Source organism: Bombus affinis, chromosome 12 (assembly GCF_024516045.1).
Source record: "Bombus affinis isolate iyBomAffi1 chromosome 12, iyBomAffi1.2, whole genome shotgun sequence".
In the NCBI taxonomy this organism is placed as follows: domain Eukaryota; kingdom Metazoa; phylum Arthropoda; class Insecta; order Hymenoptera; family Apidae; genus Bombus; species Bombus affinis.
The window spans coordinates 1,220,061-1,244,165 of NC_066355.1; the positions used below are offsets into that span (position 1 = coordinate 1,220,061).

Consider the following 24,105-nt stretch of genomic DNA (forward strand, 5'->3'; position numbering starts at 1 on the left):
TCAAAAGGTATGAAAACCATAAATAATTAATTGTTTTGTAAAACATATTAAGTAGAAAGGAAAATTTGTCAAGAATAATATCTAAATAACATTTTTTTATAATTAAAATTAACCGAGATACGTAGCAATTCTACAGTATAATACGTAGAATAATATCCACACAAATATCATATGTGTATTCAGTAACGGCCTTACCTTCCTAACTGATCATTTCAAAGACAAGTAAACAACATATTCGAAATATCAATTTAACTGTAATAATTATTTAATATTAGTAGTAATACTATTCATTAAATACTATTCAGTATTTGCTGCAATAATTGAGAACTCTTTTAATATTGATGTACAAAATACCTGTTCCTGTTATAGAAAAGTTTTTATTTTTATATTTTATGAGTTCTATTCAAACTAAAATTTTTATTTTCGAGAACTTTCCTTCGAAAGTTATAATGTGAGAACGTTTTCTAAAAAAATTGCACTTCCCATGTTTTAAGTAGAACTCATTAAAAAGTTCCATAACTCTTTCGATCCTCGCTTCTTTCACGATTCTGACCAATTGCAATCTTTTCAAAATGTTTCTCACACGCCACCTAGTAAATTAATCCTTCCACGTAGCTTCTTAAAAAGAATCAAATCGTTTCGTGTAATTTTCAAAAAGTTCTATTATAAAGGGTGTCCAAATATTAATGGGAATAACTATAATGGGAGTATATTCTATACACAAGGTGTTTCCATTTTATGCCGATCAACTACCATAAGAACATAATGTAAAAAGGAATTTTATATGAAATTTCGTTAGAAACTCTTTGTTACAAAGGTGTAGGCAAGTATTGAACGTCATATGAAATACAGTAGAACCTATAGGGTTCAAATTAACTCTTATACATTGTAGCTGCAAGGTCATATACCATACTATCACTGACAATATGTTTTCAATTAAACGCAGTACTGCCGAATTAACTAAATATAACGGAATTTTTGAGATATAAAATGTTACGGTATGCACAGACTCGCCAAAGTACTCAAACACTATACTTGTATGTAACATATCGCATGTGTCGTATGAAACATTTTGATATTTCATTGACATTGTTATGGGAGTCGACTATAGCGATTGTGTTGCTTTGGAACGAATCTGAAAATATATATAGAAATTACAATATATTTAGTATAAATATACAGTGTGTGTCGGTTGATACAATTGGCAAGAAAGTAATTTTACGTGATAACACGAAAACGCTCCGAGGGAATAGTCGATAGCAGATTATTTTACGTGTAAAAATAAGTTAGAAATATAGAATAAACTTTTGTCGTAGGATGTTTCGTTTCTGAGAAAATGAAATTTCAAAATTGATCAACGTACACGTGTACCGAGTCAATTCTTAACTAAACCTTGTTTTCTTGAAAACGTGATCTTAAAAGGAAAAATATTATTCTACATTTTTCACTTATTTTCGCACATAGAGTACATAGAATAACTTTCTGCTGGCGGTTTACTTATACCCAATCGATAACTCGTCAAATTCACATATACCGAACAAAAGTCGGTTTTCCTTGAAGATAGCGACTCAACTGATAAAAGCTTATTCTATATTTTCGACATATATCTTCGCGTAGGATCTCCTCGATTGTACCATGTAGATTCCAGCGACAAAAGCCGGAGGACAAACGAACGGGTGAAAGTACACGCGAGATACAAATTCATAGATCACTAAAATAAATATCCAAACTGAATATTGATTCCTTCTCCTCAAGAGAAGAGTTTAACAAGAACAGGTCAACGAATAAGTCAACACTTCCGTCCTCGTTTCATAATTAGTATGAGCACCTTTGCCGAGGAGCGGATGGTCAAAATAGAATATTCTGATCATCCCCGGATTGTTGTAGATAACCAGAAACTAAGTTCTAGAAATTGATCCGAGATTGGACTGCCTTGATCCAAGCACCTTGATTGAGTTTGATAATGAGATTTTCTTGAATGATACAAACTGAGTAAATTAAAGTTGACAATGAATTTCCCAATAATTGAATGATTAAATTTGCACTAAGTAGACGATTCCATTAAATTAAATCCTTTCTGACTAAAACTAAGCTGACTAAAAGCTAGTGACATCAATTTACGTCCCCCTTAAATCCATTTAATTTTTGTTGGAAACATCTTTCGATATCACGAATAGTTTCGAAAATCTTCGCGGGAGTTGACTTAGATGTAACACTCTGTATAATATAACTTATTGTTAACGTACGCGAACGTGTTTCGATTTGTACCGCACCATATTGTTTACTTTAAAATAGCTTATTATTAGTGTAAACAGACAAAAGTTATGGAAGAAGAGCAGCGCCCATGCAACAATATTAATATTAATAATAGAATTAAAATTAAGAATTCATGATTAACGTATATTATTACGTATATGTCTTTTTATAAACCATATAATATATGCATGATTTATAAAAATAGAATCTATCAAAGAGACGAGACTGATAAAATAGTACATTAATCGACTGCCATGATATTTGAACCGGCTCTGATAGTTTGACAATAATTATGCGAATAATTACCCGGACTTTGCTTTAGAAACAGCTCCATAACCTTGTTTGGAGGTATTAGTGGGCACATGCACTTGATTTAATGTACTTCATTGGTCGTAGCGACCAACTGCTCGCTGCGGCCAGTTTCTCGTGCTTTCATGGTCGTTGACAACTCACTGGTTGCCATGACCACGTACGTGAGAGCTCATATATTCTCAGGAATCCAATGGTCACTGACAACCTGGTTCTTAGCGACACCACTGTTTTTCACTAAAAGATCTAAATCTAAAAGATTTTATATCGTGCCGTATTAGTAATATTTGTAATATTACAAATTACAATTCATTATTACATTTATTGTGTATTGGAGTTTTTACTATTACAACTTTCATTGAATTTATCAATATGTTGTGAAAACTGATCCGTGAAATTCAATGCATAAACCAATTTTCAAACACGAGCCATTAGAGGAATTTCTTTTTTAATATATTTATCAACTTCGAAGTAACTTTTACTAAAAATACCAAGAAATAGTTCTGCATATATTTAACTTTACGCTGTCATTTTCTTCTTCTTCTTCTGCGTTTTACGCTGCTTTACTCGAGAAAATATCGATTGGGATTTGAATTCTCCCAGTCGATTTTCGACCGACACCTCTGCAACGCGATTTATTCGTAGTTGTCTAGTGCTTATCTCAACGTGATTTCTAGTAATTCAGAATCCTCCTAAAATTGTAGGTCAGTCATTCTCTCTCACGTTCATAGTCACAAAAACTAATTGTACCAAAACTAACCGTTAATAACGCCGTCACTCGACGCGATTCAAAATAATTAAAGAGGATCAAACGATAAACAATAGTCGAGACTCTTATTAACGCGTTCATTTTCAAGTCAACTGTAAGTAGTCCTAATTTCTATGCTACTTGCAATATACTCTGCGTACCAACGAAAGTGAAGTAGATTCGCGAACAAATACACGAAAAGATTCATGAAAGAATAATATGATTATTGAGAATAAGTATAAGTCATGTTTGTGTGTAGGTTATTTTTTTTTATTAATTACAGATAATAGTTCGAATATGATAAAGTTTGTTGTGCTCATATTATGTTACGTATTGAAACGCGAACTAGATTGTTACAAAGTTCCATCCTTTTAAGAAACAAATAAAAACTTAAAAAATTTGTAACTTGTGACTTATTTCCAGATTAGCAAAGCGCAAAGAGATAATAATTACGCGCTTGATCGAATGCTGAATGAGAACTGAAACTCTCTATTGATTTCTTTGACGCTTTTATACATATGGTGTATCGGGCAATTGCTATGTCAGGGAATCAATCGATTGGAGTTGGGTAGTTACCACACTAATCATGAATATCGAGCTCTTGTGACAAAATATGGGTGGTGTGAATCGACACTGAGTGATCGCTGTTGCTATGCCGAATAAGAATGTTATGCTGCTATGTCGAAAATGACAGGACATTGATAATAATGAAATTAATATTCAAACAGATAAAACAATAAGTCTTCTTTTTGTAAATTAAACCTGGCCAAGCTTCAGTGTGCTTGAAGGTGAAGAATAAGCAGATACGTAAACTAATTTATTATTTCTATTTTCGAAATAATTTATGTGCAAAGTAAATAGTATTTAATATAAAAATCAGATTAACCATTTTCAAATAATACCTTACATTACATTATTAATAAAATAATGAATAATTTTGGGGTTTTGGATACTATATTTTGTATAAATTTTAATCGCAAACAATGAAAGTACAATATTTGATATAATCGTACGAGAATAGTTGAATGAAATATTTGGCTCATATTCATTATCCGATTATCTTGAAATAATTATGCGTTAAATTACGTAAATTGGGAAAACTGTTTACCTCTGATTGTAAGTTAGTACAGAAAATAAATATATAGTGTCGCGATACTACATATAGGTTACGGGAATCGTATCTCGCCTCATCCTAATGTGCAATCATTATCCACGTATCGCGATACACGTATCCGCGTGACGAATTAGTCTGATGGACTCTGCTCGCACGAGTATCTGTGTGTTAGGACGCGTATCATGATATATGTACTTATGAATATAGAGTGGCTAGAAAAAATATTTGCGCATAGCTTTATATTTCAGTGAAGCGTTTTTTGTCAGTTTCCATATTTCATTTTCATAGTATGAAATTTGTTAACTCGTATGAAAATACTATTGAGCGATACCGAATTTAATATACTTGGACCTAATTGATTAGTATGTGCAGTGATTCGCAAAAATATTCCTAGGTGCACTTGCCACAGAAAATTTTTCCTTTATATGATGCATAACATATAAAATATTTTGAACTGACATGAGCATATGTGCAAAATTGGAACCCAAACTGACAATATAATACAAGCTGCAAGATAGTGCAATCTTATATTTAACAAACAAATTAATGTACAGTATGAGCAGACATCTTAACCATATAATAAATGTTAAAAATAGTACTTTATGATTCTTTTATAATTGCTCATTTAAATATTTTTATGGTCTCTGCAAACTATTATATGTACTTGTATTAAATATCTTGCAACTTCTGCATACATTTTCACATAATATGTTTCACATAATACACGTAATATATTCATAAAATGTGTCGACAAGTGTACCATTGCTTTCGCGAGCTACTGTAAACGCTACAATAAATATAATGAAATGAAAATATTTTTTGTAGCCATTGTATCTCTGTGTAAAACTAATCGTAGAAATTGGGACTCCGTGGGTTTATGATACGTCAATTGCTATTCAGATACAGGAAAAATCTCGGAATTCTTTGTTTCCTTGAAAATTGATATGCTCTCCTAATTTTCAATACAGTTCCATGCGTTCATTAGATGTTCAAGGATAACTGAAATGAGAACAATTTTGAGAATAAATGTTGAATAGGTAACTTTATTTTTTTACTGTTCGGTCTTGAAAAGGGCTATTGACACGTGGCTATGTCTATACAGTCAAGGTTCATATATATATTATTATAATTTACTTATTTAATTATTATAGTTGATGTACTTGAAATATTTAAAAAACTCCGAATACTTCTGGTACTTTAGCGAACTTCCTTCTTTTTTCTGTTATTTTCCTCGCCCATCTCTTTCCTTCCTCTTATGCTCACACGAGCACCCTTTTGCTTAATTCTTGTTCTCTTTCAACTTATCTGCACTCTTCAATAAAATTTTCCATTGTCTCTTCTCCTGATCCACGTAATCTACAGTCCTTATCCTCTGATTTTACCCTGAATTTATTGACTCTTTCCTCATTACCGCATCTGAATCTCGCTATCATAGCTTGATCCCTTTCTCTGTATTAAATTAAATATTAATAAAAGTATTTTTATCCGAAATTTAGCTAATATAGAATATAATATTACTGGGGAATTTATTCGTCCGTGATATAAAATAAAATTACACAAGTTGCACATACAGTTTATAAGTTGCTCTTAAAATGAAAATAAGAAATTAGTTGAAATAACATCGTTATTTCAAGTTATTGTTACTTCATTTTTATTTCAAACAAAGTTAGCCAATGTTTGTTACAGGAGAATACTATTTGCTTACTGAATGGTCTCCACTTCGATTACGCTTGAATAATAAATGTGCAAGGCTGTGTATACGTGGAGCAATCTGAGAAAATCTTTACTGTAGACGCAGTTGACGTAGTCGAAATAGAACTTATTTCGGAGAATATTTATTCAAAAAACAAATAAAGTGAAAAATGTATTACTACGGTGGAGTCTTGGTTCTCGGAGTCCCGTTTAATCAAAATTCTATATTTTCCGAGGTGCTTTGAACTTTATCATAACTTTATTTTTTTCGAAATTTTTTTCGGAAGCGTAAATCGTCAGGTACTGTGAAGGCAATTAATCAAATTTTCAGCCGATTAAATAATGAATTAAACCTAAAAACATGTAAAGTAGAGTATCAAAATGTTTCTTATAATTTTATTATACTATTTATGAACACTATTAGACCTTTCCGTATTATACGAGTTTTCGATTATCCGAAATAAAAATTGTATTCTTCTAGTTTTCTACGCTATATTAGATTCTTATATCAAATTCTTAATTCCAAAAAATGAAAAATTATTTCATTTAACTATCAAATAACGAAACAATTAGGAAAAAAATCATTTTCTCGTTCATACAATACTACTAAAAAATTAAAATGACTACAAGGATCCACTTAAAGTGATATATTACTGAAATAACCATTTCTTCAGATACTATATTTAAATTATGCCCACTTTTCCTCTGCAATGATTCACGAGAATGTGCTTTTTCTATTTAAAGCGAAAATGACACACAAAAAAAAGATAAATAATTGTATCAAATGAAACAACAAATAAATTGAGAGAATCACACACTGAAGAATCACAAATAATCTAATCTTCGAAAAGTTTAAAATCTAAGAAGCAAATTAATCTTTATTTGAAAATAAATTCCAAAATCTTATTTGATAATTTGAAAATAATTTGTTTTTCAAATATTTGATTATTTCAAACAATAATAGAAAGATAACGGGTGACAAGTAATTGCTTTTTTTCTATAAGAAATCGCACATCTATTAGCCTTAGAAACAATTTATCAGGTCGGGAAGCACAAAAATGAAGAGGTACGGAGAGGAAGATATGAAAATAATTCAGTAAATAAAGACCGACCTCCGTTGGGTAGTTTTGGGTGAGATCATCCACCCTATAATCCGGGCCTTGCTCCGAACGATCTTCATCTTTTCCATAAGAGCGGTTACAGGCGGGTCGACTAAATCGGTCGTCTAGAATTGTTCGAGTCGACTAGTCGACCGTCGACAAACCTAGTCAACCATATTTTCGCCTTCACACACTAAGCGACTTACTAAAATATCTTGCTAATTGGCCCTTTAGTCGACCCGTCTCATAGTGGGAAATTTTGTCGAAATCCTGGTCGAAAGTAGTATCTTTAAACCTAAGATAGATCGTTGGAATAAATTGCAGATATGATTCTAAAATAACAACAATAATATATTTTTTAATGTTAAATATTAGGTATAAAAATAATTTTGATAAAATATAAAAAATAGAAACGTTGATAATTACCTACAAGTATAAAAATGTAAAATACATTCTGATGTATATTTAATAGTTTCTTAATGTTTACTATATGATGTTAACTCTTCTTCTTGTTGTTCTCATTCTCATTCCCCTCCTGCAAAATCAATTTTGCACGATTTTTGGCAAATTTGGCAAATTGAGGATGCCAAGTATTATCAAAAAACTGAATGACATCTTTGGGATATCTTTTTGCCTTTGTGGGTTATATTCCTCTTATAGTGCTTACACTATATCGATTCAAGGATACAAGCAAATTATGGAAAATATCTTCTATTGTTTTCTTTATCTTTGTTGCGGTTTTCTTGTGCTTCTCCTCCCAGTTATCCAATTGGAAGAAATGAATCAATATTTTATGTACAGCCGTTGACAGGTTATATCACCCATATAACTTCATAAATTTCTTCGCAATCTCTAAGCAGTGTGTGTGAAAAAAAATATATTTTTATTAGGTGGATGCCCATCATGAAGATTACGTGAAAAATCAGCGAGCAATATTTCCATCATTACTTGTACCAAATTCTGGATTCAGATTTATCTACAAGCAAACTCGTCTCAATTCCGAAAGATTTTTGTATTCTTTACTTATTTTCCGCTACTTTCCTCTTGATGTGTTACCTCGAACTAGCCACCGGCTATAACATAAATGCAGTAAGCATTCGAAACATTTTATCTGCTCGTGTAATGGCTATATTCCAAATGTCAATTTTGATTCGTCCTCGATATTTTGTTTCATGGTCAAGTCGATATTATCGAAGTCCTTGCAGGTCATTCGGCAAAGGTAACATTTTCAACATGTTGCGAAATTAAACATGCAGCAATGCGTAACTGGTGGTACATTATGTATCCTCAATTTTCACTATTATCGAACTTCAAAGTTTTACTTATTTTTCAATCTTTTGTATCTCTTGTATCATCAAAGTTGCTGTCTCGTGTATGTAATAAATTCGAATACGCCTGCAAAATCTTGGCGAGGATGTTTGGAAATTCTACCATAACAGGATTTGTTCTGCACTATTTGGGTCATCCAATATAAAATGCAATGAAACGAATATGCTTGAGTCGCAAATAGAGGAATTTACAAATCCTCGCTCAAACTCGCTTATTCCAAAAGCTCCATCGCGTCTTCATTTGACTATTGAATTAAGATTATTTAAATTATTAGCGTTCATGGTACTGATTTCCTCTTGAAATCAAACTATCTTCAGAATCGTGTGATCCAATAAGTTTTGTTACGCTTCAATGATAATGATATTTTTGCCATAACAGTCCTTTCAATTTTTCATAATGATTTTAAATTTCAGGATCCATAATGCGGATACTGTTGTGCATTTTCGCCACATTTCTTATAATATTATATTCATGTTCTGTTAATTTTGCCTTTGTTATTGCGTGAGTATAGCTTTATAGGGAGACTAATTTTCCTCTGTGCATTCTTAAATTCGGTAACACGTTCTGACGGGGAAATTACGTCTTTTATAACGTTGACAATATCTAATTTATGGTGTTTTTCGAACTGCGTTTGAACAGCGTAAGAGAGTTCCCCGGAATTAATACTTGCCCGTACCTAGTTCTTCAGTCTTTCTTCTTTTGAATCGTTCTTCACTGACTTTAGTAAAATCAATCGATGGTTTTCCAAAATTTTCACTATACCAGGTATGTAAATATGAAACCGGAATTTCTGTATAGAAAATACACGTTTATTGTATGAAAATGATTAAAAATATTTTATTCGAAGTATTGCCCATCGCTAGCTATAGATTTTTCCCACCTGTCTGGCAATTGGTGGATGCCACGCCAAAAAAACTGTCGCTCTTTTGAGGCAAACCAGTCATCGAGCCATTTTCGTACATTTTCGCAAGAAGTGAAGTGCCGGTCAGAAAATGCGTGTCCCATCGATGCAAATAAATAATAATCGGACGGAGCCAAGTCTGGTGAGTAAGCCGCGTGCGAAAGTATTTCCCAACTGAACGCTTCGATCGTTTCCTTGACCGGTTTTGCTGTATGCGATGGTGTATTATCATGAAGCAAAATTACTTTGTGTTGCCTTTTTTGATATTCTGGTCGTTTTTCACGCAAAGCTTGATTCAAATCGATCATTTGTTGTCGGTAGCGCTCAGTATTAACGGTTTCGCCAGGTTTTAACAGCTCATAATAGATCACACCCTTCTGATCCCACCAAACACGTTCTTCGTTCCTCACGTCAAAATTGCCACTTCTGAATTCTTTAAACCACTCGAAGCACTGTGATTTACCAAGAGCATGCTCACCGTAAGCTTCGACAAGCATTCGATGCGATTCTGCAGCAGTTTTCTTCAAATGGTAACAGAAAATCAATGTTGTCCGCAAATCGTAGTTTCCAGGCACAAAATTCGACATGTTTGACGCTATTACAAACTATGCTGTTGTATGAAACTTGTATTGTTCTGAGTCGAAAATGTTTGTGATGTCCGATATGTTGTACTTGTTAGAAATTCAATTCTTCCCTCTAACCGCGAACGATTTTTATTTCAAAAATTATTGTAATTTATTTATTATAGCACATTCGTTTCACTTACAAAATGTCATAAACATCGTGTGGTTTCCTTTGACTGCCAATAACCTTTTTACATAACAGTTATTCTTGTCTTTAAAACTGGTTGAGGGACAATTTCTGGGAGAGTCACAAGCTCATTTCTGAATAATGAAGTGCACGTTGCTTGAGAAGTTCCAGGTGCTGACGTCATAATATTTTTCAAATATACCATCATCTGACAAATAAAGTACAAAATGTCGCAACTGCACAAACAGCACAATCAAATCGTACAAGTTGCACAAACAAGCTACACCACTGAAATGTCTTATAAAACCGTTTTGAAGATCGATGTAAATATAAACTTTGAGAGATGTCTATCGTTTTATTGGCCAAATACATATTTAATATGAACTTGAATCTAATAAAATTTGGTTAATTAATTCTAACAATGTGTAAATACCTTGTGAGAGCGTGTCTAATCTTGCGTTGTTACTAAAAATTTCAGTGGAAAGAGAAAAAAGGAATTCAAAAATTGCAATTTCATACCTAACACTGACCAGAATGTATTCTTCTTCTTCAACGAATCCTCGGTTTATAATGATCAACAAACGTTAAGATATAGAACTATATAGATATAGAAACGTTAGATATAGAAATAAGCATACTAATTAAGCAAAACACAATATTCCGATCCTATGCCATAAATGTGCATCGCATAAACGGTGCTGACGACAAAGAAATAGCAGTTGGTAATATCGTAATTTATAGCAAGAAAATGCAACGGATCTTTTTGCAGGAATCTTCAGTTTATTTTTTAAAAACTGGCGCCTCATCTCGCTTTATACATAACTATTTCCTTGGGACAAATGGAAAAATATATTGATCTTGTGTTTCCCTTTATTTTAAGTGTAGATAGTGAAATAAAGAAGATAAATGAGATCAGAATGTATATAAATTTAGAGCACGTCAGACAGCTACCAACATTGAAAGAAAAGGATTACAAATCGATACTGAAACAAAAAGTTCTTTTCAATTTTGTTTTAAAAATTTCACGTTATAAAACCAACAACTTTGATTTACCGTATCTCCGAGGATTGCACAAAGAAAGCTGATACTAAGGAAAAATCATACTGTTTCAACCGTTCGCGGAGAGACGCGATCGCGAGATAACGCGTCAACGAGAGTCGTAAATTCTCGTTACGATTAAACAATCGACGCCACGAACTGATTGATCCCCTATTTCTATTACGAGAATAGAGGTGGTTAGGTTTGAATGCATACGAACAACTACACTGGATTAGTTGATAAAAGTTTAATAAAAATAACGAAACAACAAGTTCAGTCAACGATCAACAATTAAAAACGAAATATATAACAGTCAAGGTTTGGCTAATGGTTTGCTTATAACGAGACCTGTCGCACTTCGCAGCTTGAGATAGACGTTAAGTGTTAGATTCGATTCAATGTGTAACGTTCGACGCGTCACAAGGAACTGATCGTTTTTAGATGATTTCTTTGTCTCATTTTTAAGACGACCCCCACTATACTTAGGTCACGCCAACGTTCGCGCCTATGATCACGTATGTCTGTTCTTGCGTGGAAAACGTAACGGACAAAATTCGACGTTTCGAGAGTTCGCTGCTTGGCGACAGCTATGCGCTCGTCGATACATTGTATATGATCCGGCGGTCAGATAAGACGATCTGCCTGCGACATTGTAGGGCCGCGAGCGACGGTTAGAAAATACAGCCTGTGGTAAGCCTCGTGGCGTAACACATACTTTGATAATTCATAAATGAAACGCAATGCGAAGATCTTTAAAATTAAGAAAAAAATTTGTTTTGTTTTGGCCAGCATTTCCGTAGAATTTGCCGTCTATAGCCGCCATAAGCTTGAAAAGTTCCTAGTTGGAAAGCGTTTTGCAAAAGATCAATTGCAGCTTAACAGTCTGCAGTCAACAATTGGTTGATATGTTGACTGCTGAGATAGTCATCGGTGATCCACCGCTTGCTAAATTTTTCTTACCGATGAAAGTAAAAAAATTTCCATGAACTGAACAAGTTTCCAACAATGTGGATGATTCAAATAATATTGTTAGAGAAAAAGTATGCAAATATAACATGATATTGTGCAAAAATTAAATATTTATTTATTGCGGCTTCAATGGCAAAACATATAACATTCGCGTAAAACTTATCGTGTTAAATGGTCTGGCAGTGAACGACTACGGCAAAATGGTTTTAAAACTTGTAAACTATGATAAATGTTTAAATTTAAGGGGTAATTATGTGAAGAAATAGATTAAAATACGTATGTATGTTCAAAACATATAAAATTGAATAATAAAACGTTTTCTTAATTTTTTAAAACTAAACTGTCTTTATTATGTGTATTATCCGAATGCCTAAGCTTAAATATCACTTCTCAATAAAATTAAAGTAAATAAAAATTATTGGAAATGTGATTGTACCATAGATAAATATAAGTAACTTTATATTTTAAAATAAAATATTAAAATAATGTAAATATATAGAACCTCATATAACAGAGCAAAAACTAAAATAAATACATTTTTCAAGTAATGCAACTAATTCAGTATATATACGTCTCGCGTCATTCGAAAGGATAGCGGAAGCTCTCCGCGGTCTCTCCAAAAAAATCTGGTAAGTGCCGTCGAAAAGCGATAGTTACCATTTATATGTGTGTTACATCCTTAATTAGGGGTGCGCTAAATATCTCTTCTTTCACACTACAAAAAAAATTTTTTTTTTTTATTTTACGTGGAGGAAATCTTCATAGACACCTTAACCTACCTACCTACCTTTGTGAGGTGATGGGCAGAAGGTAGTGCCGGATTCTTATCGGCTAAAACCTCCATGGGCGGGACATAGACCGGGCGAGTGATCCCGTCGGGCCCCTGAGTGCTTGATACCAAGCGACCTTAAAAAGTGCACTCCCAGAAAGTACACCAACCAACACGCAAGGTAGGGGTTGGCCTTGCCTGTTGTATTTTAGGAGAAATTTGGAGTATTTTCTCCCTATGAGTTATAGTGGCTTATTAAATAAATGCTGAGGGATTCGAACTCGCGACGTTCGTCTTCAGTTCTGGGCTTCAACGAGCGTTTTTTTTTTTAATCTTTGTTTATTAATTCCAGGTTTTTTACATATTTTTTTTACATGATTTTTCTTCCAGAATAAACGCTGAATTCTAATTGTAGGGTGGTACAGGCAAAAGTACCGATACGCGACGGTACGACGTAGCCATGCATTATTACATTTCTTTTTTTTTTTTTTTCTTTTTACGCTTATTATAGTAAGTTAAATTTAAGCCGCTGTTGCGCTGTGCTTATGTACGATATTTTAATTTATGTCCTGAAAGCCTGAACGCAAAAACAGGACAGTTCGCTAGCCTAGGCTTCAACGAGCGTAGTTGGCTGCCCCGCCGAGCTTGTAGCTGATTGGAAAGTATTTGATTCTTAATGTGGCGATGTATATCGTAGGAAGTATTCTAATTAGCCTCTTGAAGGATATGTACATTTTTCATAGCCCTCTCAAGATATAAAGGGTAAAGGTAAATAATTCCCTTAATTAAATTATTATTATTAAATCTATTATGAAGCTCCTAATAATATATTTTTGCTGCTATTATATTTCTTGTAGTAAGAGAAGGCCGTTCTAAAAGAACTCCTGCCTCTTCTAATGCACTTATTTTCAAGATGCCTAGCCATGCATTTTCCATCGCACTGGCAGAGATTTTATAACATATGGGATTAGCATAAGTTATAAATAGGTCTAATTAATAATTTGTAACAGAAGATTTTAACCTCAAGATCTAGATTTAAATTATTCGAAAGATGTGTAATAATTTAATCCTTTTTTGGTTTTTTGTTACGGTCAAGAATTACGAGGTGGATCTTTCCCGCCGACTGAAAACTGCAGTCCGTGAAATAGGCCCAGAATTCTGTGGTAATTTTTATTTAAAAAAAATTTGTTTCTATTCGTTAAATATATAAAATCATATCTCAAATCCTTTCACATCCTTTATTCCACATTCTTCTATTACATGTCTTATCTAATCTTCTTCTTTTCTTTTACGTAGTCTGCATCTTTTTTCTTCCTCTTCTTTCCAGTATTCCCTGCTTTGGTCTCGTTTCCACATCTGAATCTTGCCAGTATTCCTCTGTCCTTCCACTTCATCCTCCCTGATCTGACCAATCGCTACGTCTACTACGACACGAGAGCCTTCATCTATCAGATTGGCAGTCAGAATCTGAGCAAGATCAAGGCAATCCTCATACTCAGCGACGTTATTAGTGTGTGTGATTATACGAAGTTGTTGGAAAATATATAAGTTATAACACTGTTAATCACGGAGTTATATCATTTCAGCCACCCCTATTGTCTTAACGGAAATCAGGGGATCGATCTACTCGCAGCGTCGATTATTATAATCGTAACGGGAATTTACGACTCCCGTTGACGCGTTTCCTCGCGATTGCGTCTCCCTGCGATTGGTCGAATTTACATACTCTTTCCTCTATTTCTTTCCATGTCCCTTTTGTGTCTTGATTATAAACTACCATTACCCTGTACGTCTTATTATTGTATACTATTTTTCTTTCCACTATATTATCACTTATTTCTTTGTATTCTGTTTCTCTTAGTTCCTTATTTAGACCCGTTATTATTCCCCCATTTGCTTTTCCTTTTTTCCTTACTCATTGCTGCCCTGTATTTCCAGTCCTATTCTTTGGGTAGTCTATATTTTAGTTTTTCCCAATTGTCTTCCTCTATCCATGTTTCCGTGAGTCCGATCACGTCGAATGTCTTCCAATATACCCACACCTCCTTGTCCTTGCTTATTAACTCTGCTATATTCCAGAAGCACATTTTCATCCCCTTTGTAGTCCCCCCCCCCCACTTTTTCTCCTTTTTTCATTTTCCTTCCCCTTTCTTTCTTTCTTCCTCCAGCCTCTCCTCATTTTCGTTCCACCTGTACCATCTATTTTCTATTTTTAGTTTCTTATATCAAATGCTTACATATTCACCCTTTTCCCTTCTTACTCTGGCTATTCTTCTTATTTGTTGCTGTACCTCCCTTTCTTTTCTTGTCAGATCGTCATCTATGTATATCTCCTTTTCCAATTTGCTTTCCTCCTTCATTACCCTTATTTTTTCCTTCATTGATTTCATCGTCGCCACTATTATTGTCTTGGCTTTAGTTTCCAAGATACATAATACAATTTAATTAATTAAATAATACAATTTACGTTACGATTACATTTCATTTTGGAGTAGACAGCCGCATTTTTATATAGTCCAACCTAAACTTAACCTATTGGAAAAAGAGATAATCATTTTTAATATTATGTAAATAAAAAAGGAAAATTAATTAGTTAAGCAAAATATGTTATACTTTACATAAAGTATAAAGTTCAAACCTAATTGTCTTGGAAAATGAAGCCTCAAACGAAAAAATATTATCTTGTATTGTCTATTCTTTTTTTCAGGTTAGTGCAAGTACAAATTGCATTACCTACACATAGATTTTGATTCTTATCAGTCATACTCTCTCCTGCAAAATATTCAGTGAAACTTACAAAATCTTTACAATCAACATCATCTAATTACATCCGTTTACCAATTGCATTATTAATTCACGATATTCTGTGCAATAAATTTATACTAGGTATCTTTCAGAAATTCACCACAATTTTCTTCAGATCTACATATTTTAGATACCATTTTTCAGAAATTCAACATGATTTTCTTCAGATCTGTATTATAATTAAATTTTATTATCCAGTGCTTTAAAATGTTCTGTAAACGTTCCAAAACGATCAGTAAATATTATAAACTCAACTTACAACCATTATTACCTAATTTCTATAATCTTACGAACATCAATTTATGGATATAAATACATATTTACCAGTAGTTACTAGCAACATTGCCTTTTGCGAAACAGTTAGGAAAGTATCCTCAATTAAAAACTAACAGACGTATCCTTGGGACAATTTCCGATTTTCTTATCTTTTTAACTCCATCCATTTCCGTAGTAATCTCAGTGGTTTCCGATTTTTCTGCGGCCCTAACTGCCGCCCTCTTGCTTCCTTACATTGGCCATGACTAACGCGATTCGAGGTGCGTTGGAAAGGGCTCCAGGTATTTCCACACAGCGCATTCTTGGATTCTCTATATGGAAGAAAGAAAAACGAACTTTAAGACCAAATTTCTTTTAGTGCCCTTCTTACAATTAATTAAAATGTTTTCATTTTTTAAAAATATGTTGAAATCAGAAACTATGACATCTGTTGCCCAAATTTACAAAGTTATAGTATAAACGTTAGCATCTTACAATTATTTTATTGATTTGATCAGAAATAATCATTATAATTACTCAAACTTTTTTGGTTAAAAATTCCGTCACCGATAATGATTATCAATAACCAAAAATAGTTCATTACAGTAATGGTTATGGATAACCAAAAACAATATTTGTCGTTGATAATAGTTATCGATAACCGCAGAAATGTTCATTTATAATGATTATTTGTAATCAGAACATTCAAAAATTAATATTTTTTAATCACTTAATTTTTTCAAAACATCTTTTATAATTTAGTAGGTTTTTTTTATTACCAAGGAGAGTTAATTTTTTTTTAAATAACTTCTCTTGTAAGAATTTTGGGAATAATTGTTATTGTTATTAATTAATAATTGTTTTTAACCACTGGTTGAAATATTCAAAGTTCTCCATATTTTTTACCTTTTAAACAAAATCAGAAAGTTCTATGTAGCTTATAGGGATCTAGAAACAGCCTAATTTATTTACTCTAATTGTTTTTTAGATGTCTTTACCAATTTATAATGTTCTATTACAAAGTATCGTAAATTAAATAGTCCTACCTTTAAATAACGATAGGACATTTTATTTTAATACCACATACATATGTTGAAACCACTAATTTCTTAACAAATCTTTCTAGCTTTCACTTCTATTCTTTATTTTTTCCTTATTATGTTTGTGTTTACATATAAATTGTACGTATATTTAAAAATATTAATTAAATATGTATTGAGAATTTTGAATCTTAATAGCCGAAATAATGGTATAGGAGCACTAAATTTACACTGTAAATTTATATTAGAATAGTTATATATTTATTTGATAAACGATTTCAAAGACATTCATCGATACACATTTGCACGCGTCTCAGCACTTTCTTCCATATCAGACTGTTAACTGAACAGTTTACATTTCTTTGTTTTCAAGACACACATGCTTCCACACACTGATATTCACATACAAGTCTAACCTAGTCTAACACAAAATTATACATATTTCAATAATATGATTTCAAGTCGTTTCTAGATAAAAATGTCCTATTTCCCTTCTTTTATAAAATTGAAATGTTTTATCTGAAGCATTTAATTAATTAATACATTATTATCCATTTATTTATTATTTATTTTTCATTATCTATTGCTATTATCTATGTATTATCTACCTGTATGCTTAGTTATAATTGTAGGTATAGGCTGTTACGAAAAGGTAACTAAATTAAATCGAATAAAGAAAAGCAAGAATCGCAGGAAGAAAATGTAAAACCTCAGTTTCTTCAGTCTTCAAGTGCCAGATAGAACACTAAGTAACGATAGAAAAGACAGTATAAACATTAGATGGTAGCGACTGATGTATCATGATGGGCTCAGACCCATTTGCATATACAGAAATAATGAAGAAACACGCTTCTGTTTTCCAATAAGAGTCAATCCACATCAAATCGGTCATTTTTTGACGTTGAAGTTAGGAATTTTTTTCTATGAAATATCATATAATTTACGTGAATTGCTCATTTTCATGGAATTCAGAAACTATTTTTGTAATCGAGTTGCTCCTTTTGAGTTTTAAATGTGTAAGGTTTAACATATTTAAATAAAATTTTGTTCGCATTAAAAAATCCTTTGTGATGTTGGAAATCATAAACACACGTCTGTCTTTCAATTTTGAAAATTTTACTTCTAACTGATTTTCAAAAGTTTTCAAAGATTGACGCAGCCTTAATTAATGATAAATCGATTAAACAGTCCGACGCTTGTGTTAATACACATAGCACAGACGATTATGCTAATATCATTGACAGCAATGCTGCTATTTTTCGACAAACGAGTTTTAAGTATTGCGTCGGGTGTTTAGATACTACGTGACTTTGTAATGACTTCGATAAACAACTGTATAATGTGTACCTTTTTTAGAGTTTATTTACAAGACAGTTTTAATATAATAATAACGATATAATAATATAATATAATAATAATAATAACATAATGGTGTGATATTGACTGAAATGCTGCAATTCGATAAGATATTAGTTGTAATGAATCTAATCCAATAGCTTTAAAATTAGAGTACTCACAGATTATAATTTCTTATATTTAATTTCAATATTTGCATTGATTATTTTATGCTTTCTTAGGGCATACGAAAATTATGTTGATGGAATGAAATAAATAAATGAAATTAAAAAGCATAAAATAAAAGGAAATAAAGTAATACATGATAATATAAATAAAATAAAACAAACTAATTAACAAATTACCAATTTACAAATAGAAACTTTTTACAAGCTTATAAGTAACATTATGTCTAATTACATTTGAAACTGTTTACGGTATTATCGCTACTCGTATAACATTTTTAATTTCATCATTCAAAGAAATATGTTTACTGATGTTGATCCAGAATGTCAGTAGGTACCACTTTCTAACCACCAGTATGAGTTTTGCCTATGATTATATTGTTCAAGACTGGAATTTGGTAATTAATAGTGTAAATTTACTCAGTAATTCTGTGTTGTATATCAAATATTTTTATCTATTTCGTTTTTGATTACATGATGTCAATGGATCAAACATCTAGATTCGTATTTAATATATTGTTCGAAATACAATGCTAAAAACGATGTAGTAGTAAAGATCATTTGCCACAAGAAAAGGTTGATAAAAATTATTCGCCATTAAGAAAAAATTATTAGCACCCGCGTCATTCGGAAGGATAGCGGAAGCTTACCGCGATCTCTTCAAAAAAAATCTGGTATGTGCCGCCGAAAGGCGACAGTGCCTTACCATTTATATATGTGTTACATCCTTGTTTAGGAGAGCGCTAAATGTCTCTCCTTTTATACTACAAAAAAAAATTTTTTTTTTATTTTACGTGGAGGAAATCTTCATAGACAAACCTACTACCTAACCCTTCTGAGGTGGCGGGTAGAAGGCAGTGCCGGATTCTTACCGACTAAAACCTCCACGGGCGGGACATAGACCACCAGTGCAGCGAGTAATCCGTCGGGCCCCGGGGCTTCTTAATACCAAGAAAGCCACCTACCTTCGGTGCACTCCCAGAAAGTGCACCCCTACCAACAAGCAAGGGAGGGGCTCTGCCCTTGGCTTGTTGTAATTTAGGAGAAATTGGAGTTTTTCTCCCTGATTGAAACTACAATTTAAAGAGATTAGAAAGAATTGGATCTTCCGAGGATTCGAACTCGCGACGTTCGTTTTCAGTTCTGGGCTTCAACGAGCGTAGCTGGCTGCCCCGCCGAGCTTGTAGCTAATTGGAAAGTATTTGATTCTTAATGTGGCAATGTATATCATAGGAAGTATTCTAATTAGCCTCTTGAAGGAGATGTACATTTTTCATAGCCCTCTCAAAATATAAGGGATAAAGGTAAATAATTCCCTTAATTAAATCATTATTTGGATTAAATCACGTCCCTAAACCTAACGATAACTCGACATATATATGTGTATGAAATAACTATCACATAATACTTAAAATCCTTCTTATCGTACACAAGTTAATACATAACTATAATGCTCGAATCAGTTCAGAATAACTTACATACATTTGCATGTCATGAATGAGTCCAGCCTGCAACAAAACATATTTGCACTAGCAAATATCTCCTCTATTGCATAATGATCACGTCTAGCGCCAATAGGGATTCGTTTCACGCTCCTAACCCTAACTCAAATCTTAACGTCAACCCGACATATATAAAACAGTTTGGAATTTCATTAGCATTATAATGAGACACGATTATAATGATCACAATAAAATTTGAAACCAATCTAACAATACATTTCTAAACAATTTTGCAATCGAGTTATACGAGGAAGTGGTAACAACTTTCCGATCTCATTACAGGAGTACCACGTTTATCTTGCCGTACTATAGCCGTATATTATTATTTACATCATCATTTAAAATCAAGTAACAGAGCAAATAACAAATAAATAAACATTGAAATAAAAATTGATTTCTATAATGCTCGATCTTGACCTGTCGATACATCAGATAATTTTAGTATCATTTAGTATCATTGTAGTATCATTAGTTACCATTAATTACCAACTCACGAAGTAATGCTACTACGAATTGCTCCTTCTTGATTAATACTCTAAAAATTTCGTCATCGTAACGCCATGTTATTGTTGATAACGTTATTATCATTGTTACTGTTGCGATGTGCAGAGAAACTTTTACAAGTAACGCCTTAACAATCATGTCTTTGTGAGACACGCGAGCAATCAACCACCCATTTGTTGCACTAATAAACAATCACGTTTTCGTATCTACAAAGATACTTGCTTTCTTTCACTTGGCGTTTTGTGTCTTATTGTATTAAAAACGAATATACAGCTTTAAAATCACGAAAAATATATTGTTATATAGCCGAGAACCAATTATGCAAAAAGCAAAATTGTGCGTTTAAGTTAGGACGGCAAAAAACTGTACGCTAAGAAGCCAACCATTTCGTGTTTGAGACATCAATTTTTTTTGTAATCTGGATTATCGACGTGAGAATGTCCCATCTTCTTCAGGGCTTTTCATCGACACAGACAAAAGGTAACTCGAAACTTAATACTTTAGTTTCTAGTGTTCATAGGTAACTGTGTTTTTACAACAGAGATTCGTGTGGAATATCGTCACACTTTTGATAATTATCACGAATTTTTTGACATGTACCAAAGCGCCAACAACTAGTATTTGGACAGAAACAACGATGCATATACTCCATTGTTGGGAAACAAACACACACAGCTGACTACCGAGCATTATTCACTTACTCTCCGTTTACAACCAGCTGCCCAATATTAGTATGGCAGGCAACAATCGTGATAGAATTGTGTACTAGCAAGGTCAGCTCGAGATTTACAACCTTGTGAAGGAAGCAATTTGCACGATTCGATCATGGAGGCCACAGATAACGACACGAGTTTAGCATTTCTGTAGGACAACGGCTACCAAGCAAACTGGTATATCAATGGAGACTCTGACTCGAGGTTTCTATACAATTATTAAGTCATATGCCCATACGCGAGTATCGATCAGACTTGGCAAATTGTATTTGGAATTAAGATAAGAAATTACTATCTGAAATGTTTCATCTTATCCCGTATCATAGCATTTTTAATATTGTTATTTGAAAATATAATTAATACCGATTCGTTTAAAATAACAGCAATTTAATAGAAGGAATTATTTTGTTATTGTTTTTTATTTCAAATGTAGCATAAGAAATAATCGTTAAAATCATGCAAAAAGAAGAAACTGTGATATTTCATGGTATAAACAGCAAAAATAGAAGAATGCGAATATACGTCAGATCTGAGCATCTCTGAAATGATATTACTGGAAATATACTTCTAAAGAACAAGTTATTTCATAATTATTTCAAATAGTTGACCCAACATTGACCAGCTAATGACCTCGTAGTCGATGCGACGTAAAACGTAAAGAAAGAAGAAGAAGAAGTATGAAATAAAACAACACGTTTTAATTATTTTAATAGTAATAATTGAAATAATGTAACTTGAAATTAAGAATACCTTTTTCTTGGCAAACGGAAGACGCACTTTCCAACATTTTTATTTTTTTAAAGGTTTAATCGTTTGTATAAACTTTTACGGAAAATTAATTATACTATCATACATGCATACAATTTTCGGACTATAATGTCGATTAATTTTGGGAGAAAAATAGGAGAAAAGTTCAGCGGAATGAAATGTAAGCTATTTGCGCTACTAGAGGACCAATATTTTCGTGTTAATTTCATTAAATTTTTGTTGACATTACTATACACGGTTTTTTCACGAAAAATTTCCAAAAATTTCGTGCTGAATATTTTTTAGAACAATAATAAAAGATTTTCCCCAAAATATCTTTCTTTTATAGTTACTTTTTCTGTCTAAAATATTTTTTAAAACAGTAAAATACTTTAAATACTTTTCATACAATTTTGTTGTGTGGTATCTACTGTGTAATTTCTTTAATTGTATTGGTACGAAGTCAACTCTCCAATCGTTTTAATGAAAAGCCGATCGATCGGCTTTCTTTTTCAATTAAAGTAAGTAGTTAGTACTTATCACTAACCTTTAAGCAAAATAAGGATGATTAAAGATTATACGTGGATTACAAAAACTTTTAATTTACAGCTGGCAGAATAAATGACGTAAATTTTAGTTAGATAATGAATAAATAAAGTGGTATTGCAAAGGCATTAAATGTATGAAAATTTATTATTTCAATTAACAACATTCAAGACGTTTTGCATATGAAAGCTATTTTTATGCGAAGCTCGTACATATTTTATAAGTTTCATAATATCTTAAATTTGAATACTTGAAAGTAGAATTTGTCATTTAAATTTAATTTAATTTCTTATCTTGTATTATTTTTACAATAATGCACATCTGCAATATCTCTTAAAAAGTACTTCATGAATACGATATGTTTAATTAATCTTTAATTAATTATTCAATGTGAGTTATTACTTACAACAAGAGAAACATTAGTAAAATGTTCTGTGATCTACAACCCGGAATGTTCACTGATCCAAATGCTCAAAAACACTAGATACCGCGGTATCAGCATCGAGACGCTTGTAATCTCGTTTCAAAGCTGCGTTAAGTAGCATTTTGCAAGCTTAGCAAAACCTCGTTTCTATTGCTAGCCACCGTTTCGAAACATATATTAAAGACTGACATGAAACCATCTCGTGACCGCCGGAAAAAGTTTCTTCATTCACAAACCATCGAACATCGTGTAATTCATACTCATCAAACATGATAGAGTGTGCATGTAACTTGCATATTGTTTGTCAAGTATCAAGTTTGTGAAGAATAAACGTTTAACCTCTTACGTACGGCTGAATTTTGCGCAGAGCTGTTTCTTTGTACGGCAGAGTTTGACGCGAAGTACGCGTAAACCATACAGCACTGCTTGAGTAGAGAACACTCTACTCAAGCACATTGGAACGATGTTTTTGATAATTAAAGTGTAATTTTTCTTAAAGATACGATGCACATACTTTAACTTCAATAATTTATTTTAACAATTAATAATACAATTGAGTGTGATATATCTTAAAGCACGGTACGACACATAGAGCCACGTCACAATTTTCACACATATTGCGCGATAGTGTTTTCCAAATTGCTCTTCGTTTTCTATTTTGACGCGACATTTTGAGGCTAAAGATTCTAAAAAATTATAAGGCTACGGATCGACATGTTAAAAAAAGCATCTAATAATGGTATATTTATTTTAACGGAAAGCAATAATTGATATCTGACATTGGCGTATCAAAAACAAAGACTATATATTCTGTCTGTATATTCTTAACTGTTATAAAACAGTGCGAGGACAAGAAACGTATGAAACAAGACAAATGAAAAAGATCGTTTAGTTCAAACGGTGAGCGAATGAATCAGTAGAGTGGGCCACTATAGTGGCGCGTCGTACTTAAGAGTTGAAGAACTGATATCGGAAATACTGAACCATTGTTTTCGTTACTCTTAAGATAAGCAATCTTCACATCTTCCGCTATTTCTGCAAAGAAACCATAACGTAATAGTACACTTGATAATA

At 32.6% G+C, this 24,105-nt stretch overlaps 1 protein-coding gene, 1 long non-coding RNA gene and 2 other non-coding genes across 6 annotated transcripts in view; 1 reads left to right on the plus strand and 3 right to left on the minus strand.

The window, feature by feature from the left end:
* The window catches only part of LOC126922412 (uncharacterized), a 119,647-nt gene that overhangs the window by 41,838 nt on the left and 53,704 nt on the right, over positions 1 to 24,105 (plus strand). The gene's annotated exons all lie outside the window — the stretch shown is intronic.
* On the minus strand, positions 5,451 to 8,434 carry LOC126922444 (uncharacterized). Of its 3 annotated transcripts, XR_007712764.1 has the most exons (4): positions 8,276 to 8,434; positions 7,646 to 8,195; positions 7,232 to 7,551; positions 5,451 to 5,876 (listed from the first exon to the last, which is right to left on the minus strand). It is a non-coding gene; the product is annotated as an uncharacterized LOC126922444 (long non-coding RNA). The 3 variants fall into 3 exon arrangements; XR_007712763.1 differs by having other exon boundaries at positions 7,232 to 7,514; positions 7,646 to 8,434; XR_007712762.1 differs by having other exon boundaries at positions 7,646 to 8,434.
* On the minus strand, positions 12,825 to 12,927 carry LOC126922882 (U6atac minor spliceosomal RNA). The gene has a single exon (XR_007712984.1). It is a non-coding gene; the product is annotated as a U6atac minor spliceosomal RNA (small nuclear RNA).
* LOC126922878 (U6atac minor spliceosomal RNA) lies at positions 19,258 to 19,365 on the minus strand. The gene has a single exon (XR_007712979.1). It is a non-coding gene; the product is annotated as a U6atac minor spliceosomal RNA (small nuclear RNA).